The sequence below is a fragment of the Oncorhynchus masou genome, chromosome 20 (genome assembly GCF_036934945.1).
Source record: "Oncorhynchus masou masou isolate Uvic2021 chromosome 20, UVic_Omas_1.1, whole genome shotgun sequence".
Lineage (NCBI taxonomy): Eukaryota > Metazoa > Chordata > Actinopteri > Salmoniformes > Salmonidae > Oncorhynchus > Oncorhynchus masou.
The window spans coordinates 24441055-24448554 of record NC_088231.1 but is presented as its reverse complement, the minus strand read 5'-3'; the positions used below and the strand labels follow the sequence as shown (position 1 = coordinate 24448554).

Below are 7500 nucleotides of genomic sequence, written 5' to 3'. Positions count from 1 at the left end.
CCTATTATCACCACCACTAGTCAGTCCTATTATCACCACCACTAGTCAGTCCTATTATCACCAGTCAGTCCTATTATCACCAGTTAGTCCTATTATCACCACCACTAGTCATATCTATTTTCACCACCACTAGTCAGTCCTATTATCACCACCACTAGTCAGTCCTATTATCACCAGTCAGTCCTATTATCACCATCATCACCAGTCAGTCCTATTATCACCACCACTAGTCAGTCCTATTATCACCACCACTAGTCAGTCCTATTATCACCAGTCAGTCCTATTTTCACCACCACTAGTCATATCTATTTTCACCACCACTAGTCAGTCCTATTATCACCACCACTAGTCAGTCCTATTATCACCACCACTATTCAGTCCTATTATCACTAGTCAGTCCTATTATCACCACCACTAGTCATATCTATTTTCACCACCACTAGTCAGTCCTATTATCACCACCACTAGTCAGTCCTATTATCACCACCACTAGTCAGTCCTATTATCACCATAGTCAGTCCTATTATCACCACCACTAGTCAGTCCTATTATCACCACCACTAGTCAGTCCTATTATCACCACCACTAGTCAGTCCTATTATCACCACCACTAGTCAGTCCTATTATCACCACCACTAGTCAGTCCTATTATCACCAGTCAGTCCTATTATCACCAGTCAGTCCTATTATCACCAGTCACCTATTATCACCAGTCAGTCCTATTATCACTAGTCAGTCCTATTTTCACCAGTCAGTCCTATTATCACCACCACTAGTCAGTCCTATTATCACCAGTCAGTCATATTATCACCACCACTAGTCAGTCCTATTATCACCACCACTAGTCAGTCCTATTTTCACCACCACTAGTCAGTCCTATTATCACCACCACTAATCAGTCCTATTATCACCACCACTAGTCAGTCCTATTATCACCACCACTAGTCAGTCCTATTTTCACCAGTCAGTCCTATTATCACCACCACTAGTCAGTCCTATTATCACCAGTCAGTCCTATTATCACCACCACTAGTCAGTCCTATCATCACCACCACTAGTCAGTCCTATTATCACCACCACTAGTCAGTCCTATTATCACCGCCACTAGTCAGTCCTATTTTCACCACCACTAGTCAGTCCTATTATCACCACCACTAGTCAGTCCTATTATCACCACCACTAGTCAGTCCTATTATCACCACCACTAGTCAGTCCTATTATCACCGCCACTAGTCAGTCCTATTATCACAACCACTAGTCAGTCCTATTATCACCACCACTAGTCAGTCCTATTATCACCAGTCAGTCCTATTATCACCAGTCAGTCCTATTATCACCAGTCAGTCCTATTATCACCACCACTAGTCAGTACTATTATCACCAGTCAGTCCTATTATCACCACCACTAGTCAGTCCTATTATCACCACCACTAGTCAGTCCTATTATCACCACCACTAGTCAGTCCTATTATCACCAGTCAGTCCTATTATCACTAGTCAGTCCTATTATCACCACCACCAGTCAGTCCTATTATCACCACCACCAGTCAGTCCTATTATCACCAGTCAGTCCTATTATCACCAGTCAGTCAGTCCTATTATCACCACCACTAGTCAGTCCTATTATCACCACCACTAGTCAGTCCTATTATCACCACCACTAGTCAGTCCTATTATCACCAGTCAGTCCTATTATCACTTGTCAGTCCTATTATCACCACCACCAGTCAGTCCTATTATCACCACCACCAGTCAGTCCTATTATCACCAGTCAGTCCTATTATCACCACCACTAGTCAGTTCTATTATCACTAGTCAGTCCTATTATCACCACCACCAGTCAGTCCTATTATCACCACCACTAGTCAGTCCTATTATCACCACCACTAATCAGTCCTATTATCACCACCACTAATCAGTCAACTGTGGTGGATGGGTAACCAGGCCAGCCCAGTTGAGCTCAGTTCAGTTTGTGTCAGTAGAATAACTGAATCAGTCCTACCTGTTTGCTGTACTTATTCCCCGTTTGGGATCCATACTCAGAACACTGGTCTGACCCCAGAGACATGGCATCAGCGTTCCCACTTCCACCACTACCACTGGACCCTCCAGACCCCACGAAGGTGTTAGAGGGGGGTAGCTCCTGTACAGCCTGGTGCTTTTTCCCCTCGGCTGGGGGGCTGTAGGGCTGGAGGTGCACCGCGGGGAGCGGCGAGCTTGACTTATAATGCCTGGCCAGATCCGGGCTCGACTGGTGATGCCTGGCGCCCATGCGTGGGCTCCCGGGGTCTCCGTCCACCGCGCAGTACCTAGCCGCCAACCTCTCGCTGGCGCTGCTCACGTCCTGCGTCGTCATCGTCGATGTTGGCGACGTGGTGGTCGTTGCCGTGGCGACGGAGCCCGTTGACCGTGACGACGCCGCTGTAGAGCGGCCGTTCAGTTTTATTACTGGCTCCGGCTCCTCCGGCGCCTCCGTTCCGTTTGTCCCTGCGGGGCTTCCGTCCGCGGTCCAACGTCCCTCCCCTGGTTTGTGGCACGGCCGGTTGAGGGCTAAAGAAATCCTCCTCCGGTTCTTTCTTCCCGGCCTCGTATCCGTTCTTGCCCTGGGCGCCACACTGGCGGGCCATCACCACTAAGAGGATGACCAGGATGACTGCCGCGGCGCCCGCCAGGACACCGATGGCCACCGAGAGGCGCTGTTTCCCCAACGCTCGCTCGCTGTCGGGGTCGCCTGCGATGTCCAGGTAGAGAGGGGCGGCCAGACTACGAGCCACCTAGAGAGGGGGTGGTGGGTGGGAGGGGAAATGAAATAATTCAAGGGTTTAAGTAGAGAAAAGCAGAAACTGTAAATCACTACTCTGTCCTACAAAGGCAAAACGCAGTAACTACCAAGTTGGTCAAAAATCTTTGATCTGCTGTGATGGCCAAGGTATATTATCTGATGAATGTGGTATTTAGTTTCCTGACACAAGAACAAAGCAGTTGATCAGAACATATCATGGAGTCTGTCTAGACCGAAAAAGACTTTGAAGTCAGATTTTGCAGTAAAAAGAAATGACGTAGTTACTGCGTTTTGCATTATAACTTCAGAGTGAGTAGACTACAAGACAACCAGAGAAAGAGGGGGAGAAAATCAATATATTTACATATCAAGATATTATTTCGGACTTTATATTATTTCAATATCTGACTTCAAGTACTGAACTGTAAAAAAAAATATAGAGAGAATTTAATAAAATGCTTGGTAGCGTTAGTCAGCAGCTGTAGCTAGTCGGCTGTAGCTAGTCTGGCTATACCTAGTCGGCTGTAGCTAGTTGTCTGTAGCTTGTCCGGCTGTGTTTAGTCCGACTGTACCAAGTCCGGCTGTAGCTAGTTGGCTGTAGCTAGTTGGCTGTAGCTAGTCGACTGTAGCTAGTTGGCTGTACCTAGTCGGCTGTAGATAGTCCGGCTGTAGATAGTCCTGCTGTAGCTAGTCCGACTGTAGCTAGTCCAGCTGTGACTAGTCTGGCTGTAGCTAGTCAGCTGTACCTAGTCGACTGTAGCTAGTCCGGATGTAGCTAGTCCAGCTGTAGCTAGTCCAGCTGCAGCGAGTCCAGCTGTAGCTATTCGGATGTAGCTAGTCCAGCTGTAGCTAGTCCAGCTGTAGCTAGTCCGGCTGTAGCTAGTCCGGCTGTACCTAGTCGGCTGTAGCTAGTCCGGCTGTAGCTAGTCGGCTGTACCTAACCAGCTGTAGCTAGTCGGCTGTACCTAGTCGGTTGTAGCTAGTCCAGATGTAGCTAGTCCAGCTGTAGCTAGTCCAGATGTAGCTAGTCCAGCTGTAGCTAGTCCAGATGTAGCTAGTCCAGCTGTAGCTAGTCGGCTGTAGCTAGTCCAGCTGTAGCTAGTCCTGCTGTAGCTAGTCCGGCTGTAGCTAGTCGGCTGTAGCTAGTCGGCTGTAGCTAGTCGGCTGTAGCTAGTCCGGCTGTAGCTAGTCCGGCTGTAGCTAGTCAGCTGTAGCTAGTCCGGCTGTAGCTAGTCAGCTGTAGCTAGTCCGGCTGTAGCTAGTCCAGCTGTAGCTAGTCCTGCTGTAGCTAGTCCGGCTGTAGCTAATCAGCTGTAGCTAGTCGGCTGTAGCTAGTCGGCTGTAGCTAGTCCGGCTGTAGCTAGTCAGCTGTAGCTAGTCGGCTGTAGCTAGTCCGGCTGTAGCTAGTCAGCTGTAGCTAGTCCGGCTGTAGCTAGTCAGCTGTAGCTAGTCCGGCTGTAGCTAGTCAGCTGTAGCTAGTCCGGGTGTACCTAGTCCGGCTGTAGCGAGTCGGCTGTAAATGCTCCAAAATACAGTATCGTTGATCCTATAGCTTGTTCTCCATCTTCTTTTTAAATAGTGAGACATATTTACAGTATCATGAGAATCACAATACATACAGTATCATGAGAATCACAATACATACAGTATCATGAGAATCGCAATACATATCGTATCGGTACCTCAGTATGGTGGTAATATGGTATGATGAGGTCCCTCAGTATGGTGGTAATATGGTATGATGAGGTCCCTCAGTATGGTGGTAATATGGTATGATGAGGTCCCTCAGTATGGTGGTAATATGGTATGATGAGGTCCCTCAGTATGGTGGTAATATGGTATGATGAGGTCCCTCAGTATGGTGGTAATATGGTATGATGAGGTACCTCAGTATGGTGGTAATATGGTATGATGAGGTACCTCAGTATGGTGGTAATATGGTATGATGAGGTCCCTCAGTATGGTGGTAATATGGTATGGTGAAAATATGATAATATGGTATGGTGATAATATGGTATGGTGGTAATATGGTATGGTGGTAATATGGTATGGTGGTAATATGGTATGATGAGGTCCCTCAGTATGGTGATAATATGGTATGGTGATAATATGATAATATGGTATGGTGATAATATTGTATGGTGGTAATATGGTATGGTGGTAATATGGTAATATGGTATGGTGAAAATATGGTAATATGGTATGGTGATAATATTGTATGGTGGTAATATGGTATGGTGGTAATATGGTAATATGGTATGGTGAAAATATGGTAATATGGTATGGTGATAATATTGTATGGTGGTAATATGGTATGGTGGTAATATGGTAATATGGTATGGTGGTAATATGGTATGGTGGTAATATGGTATGGTGGTAATATGGTATGGTGATAATATGGTATGGTGGTAATATGGTATGGTGGTAATATTGTATGGTGGTAATATGGTATGGTGGTAATATGGTATGGTATGGTGATAATATGGTATGGTGGTCAGTCCTGTTTAGAGACATGGTAAGGTCAGTCCTGGTTAGAGACATGGTAAGGTCAGTCCTGGTTAGAGACATGGTAAGGTCAGTCCTGGTTAGAGACATGGTAAGGTCAGTCCTGGTTAGAGACATGGTAAGGTCAGTCCTGGCTAGAGACATGGTAAGGTCAGTCCTGGTTAGAGACATGGTAAGGTCAGTCCTGGTTCGAGACATGGTAAGGTCTGTACTGGTTAGAGACATGGTAAGGTCAGTACTGGTTCAAGACATGGTAAGGTACGAGTCAGTCCTGGTTAGAGACATGGTAAGGTACTAGTCAGTACTGGTTAGAGACATGGTAAGGTCAGTCCTGGTTAGAGACATGGTAAGGTCAGTCCTGGTTAGAGACATGCTAAGTTCAGTCCTGGTTAGAGACATGGTAAGGTCAGTCCTGGTTAGAGACATGGTAAGGTCAGTCCTGGTTAGAGACATGGTAAGGTCAGTCCTGGTTAGAGACATGGTAAGGTCAGTACTGGTTAGAGACATGGTAAGGTCAGTACTGGTTAGAGACATGGTAAGGTCAGTCCTGGTTAGAGACATGGTAAGGTCAGTCCTGGTTAGAGACATGGTAAGGTCAGTCCTGGTTAGAGACATGGTAAGGTCAGTACTGGTTAGAGACATGGTAAGGTCAGTCCTGGTTTGACATGGTAAGGTCAGTACTGGTTCGATACCAAACAGATGGAAATGGGGTTAATCAGAGCAGTGAGTTAGGATAGGTGTGTGTGTGTGTGTGTGTGTGTGTGTGTGTGTGCGCAGTCCTGGTTAGGGTTAGGTTACTAGGGTTAGGTTAGCTAGGTTAGGTTAGCTATTAGGTTTAGGTTAGGTTAGCTAGGGTTAGAGGGTTACTATGGTTAGGTTAGTCTGGTTAGAGGGTTAGGTTATGGTTAGCTAAGGTTAGTAGGTTAGCTGGTTAGGTTAGCTAGGGTTAGGAGCTAGGTTAGGTTTAGGGTTAGGAGCTGGTTAGGAGCTAGGTTTAGGAGCTCAGAAGCTTAGGGACATGGTTAAGGGTTAGGTTAGCTGGTTAGGTTAGCTAAGGTTAGAAGCTAGGTTAGGTTAGCTGGTTAGGTTAGCTAAGGTTAGAAGCTAGGGTTAGGTTAGCTAGGGTTAGTTACTAGGTTAGAGTTAGCTGGGTTAGGTTAGCTAGGGTTAGGTTTAGGGTTGACATAGCTAGGGTTAGGTTACTAGGGTTAGGTTAGCTAGGGATGGTTTAGGGTTAGGTTAGCTATTAGGTTAGCTAGGGTTAGGTTAGCTAGGGTTAGGTTTAGGAGCTAAGGTTACTGAATGATTTGTCCCCACAAGGTTAGTTGTACAGAACTGTGTGTTGTGTGTGTGTGTGTGTGTGTGTGTGTGTGTGTGTGTGTGTGTGTGTGTGTGTGTGTGTGTGTGTGTGTGTGTGTGTGTGTGTGTGCGCGTGTGTGTGTGTGTAACAGGGTCAGTCAGTGGTTAGGATACAGGATGGTGGTAATGCAGCATAGATTCACAATATGGACAATCAATACACAGTAGCTACATATGGAGAGACCCATTACACACACACACACACACGCACGCACGCACGCACACAAGCACGCATACACACACACACACACACACACACACACACACACACACACACACACACACACACACACACACACACACACACACTAGACACACATTTTAAGGTCTAAATCAATGTTCTATTTAGTGCTGTTAAGGCTGGGAATTACAATCATAAAATATCCACTTCACATTGAGTGGTGTGTGTGTGTGTGTGTGTGTGTGTGTGTGTGTGTGTGTGTGTGTGTGTGTGTGTGTGTGTGTGTGTGTGTGTGTGTGTGTGTGTGTGTGTGTGTGTGTGTGTGTGTGTGTGTGTTGCATGCTCTGCTGTGTGTGTGTGTGTGTGTGTGTGTGTGTGTGTGTGTGTGTGTGTGTGTGTGTGTGTGTGTGTGTGTGTGTGTGTGTGTGTGTGTGTGCGCGCATGTGTGTGTGTGTGTGTCTGGACGTGTTTAACGATTCTTATGGGGACCAGAATCGTAAACAAACTACATTTTGACGGACTGGGGAGATTTTGTTAGTCCCCACGAGGCCAAGTGCTAATTCTAGGGGGTTTAAGGTTAGGGTTAGGAACGAGGATTAGTTTTAGGGTTAGGAACGAGGATTAGTTTTAGGGTTAGGAACGAGGATTAGTTTTAGGGTTAGGAACGAGGATT

The 7500-nt window shown here is 46.4% G+C and overlaps 1 pseudogene; it reads right to left on the bottom strand.

Annotated features, from left to right (window-relative positions):
- Positions 1-1975: 1975 nt before the first annotated feature.
- Positions 1976-7500, bottom strand: part of LOC135506598 (protocadherin-7-like) — a 19844-nt pseudogene continuing 14319 nt past the window's right edge.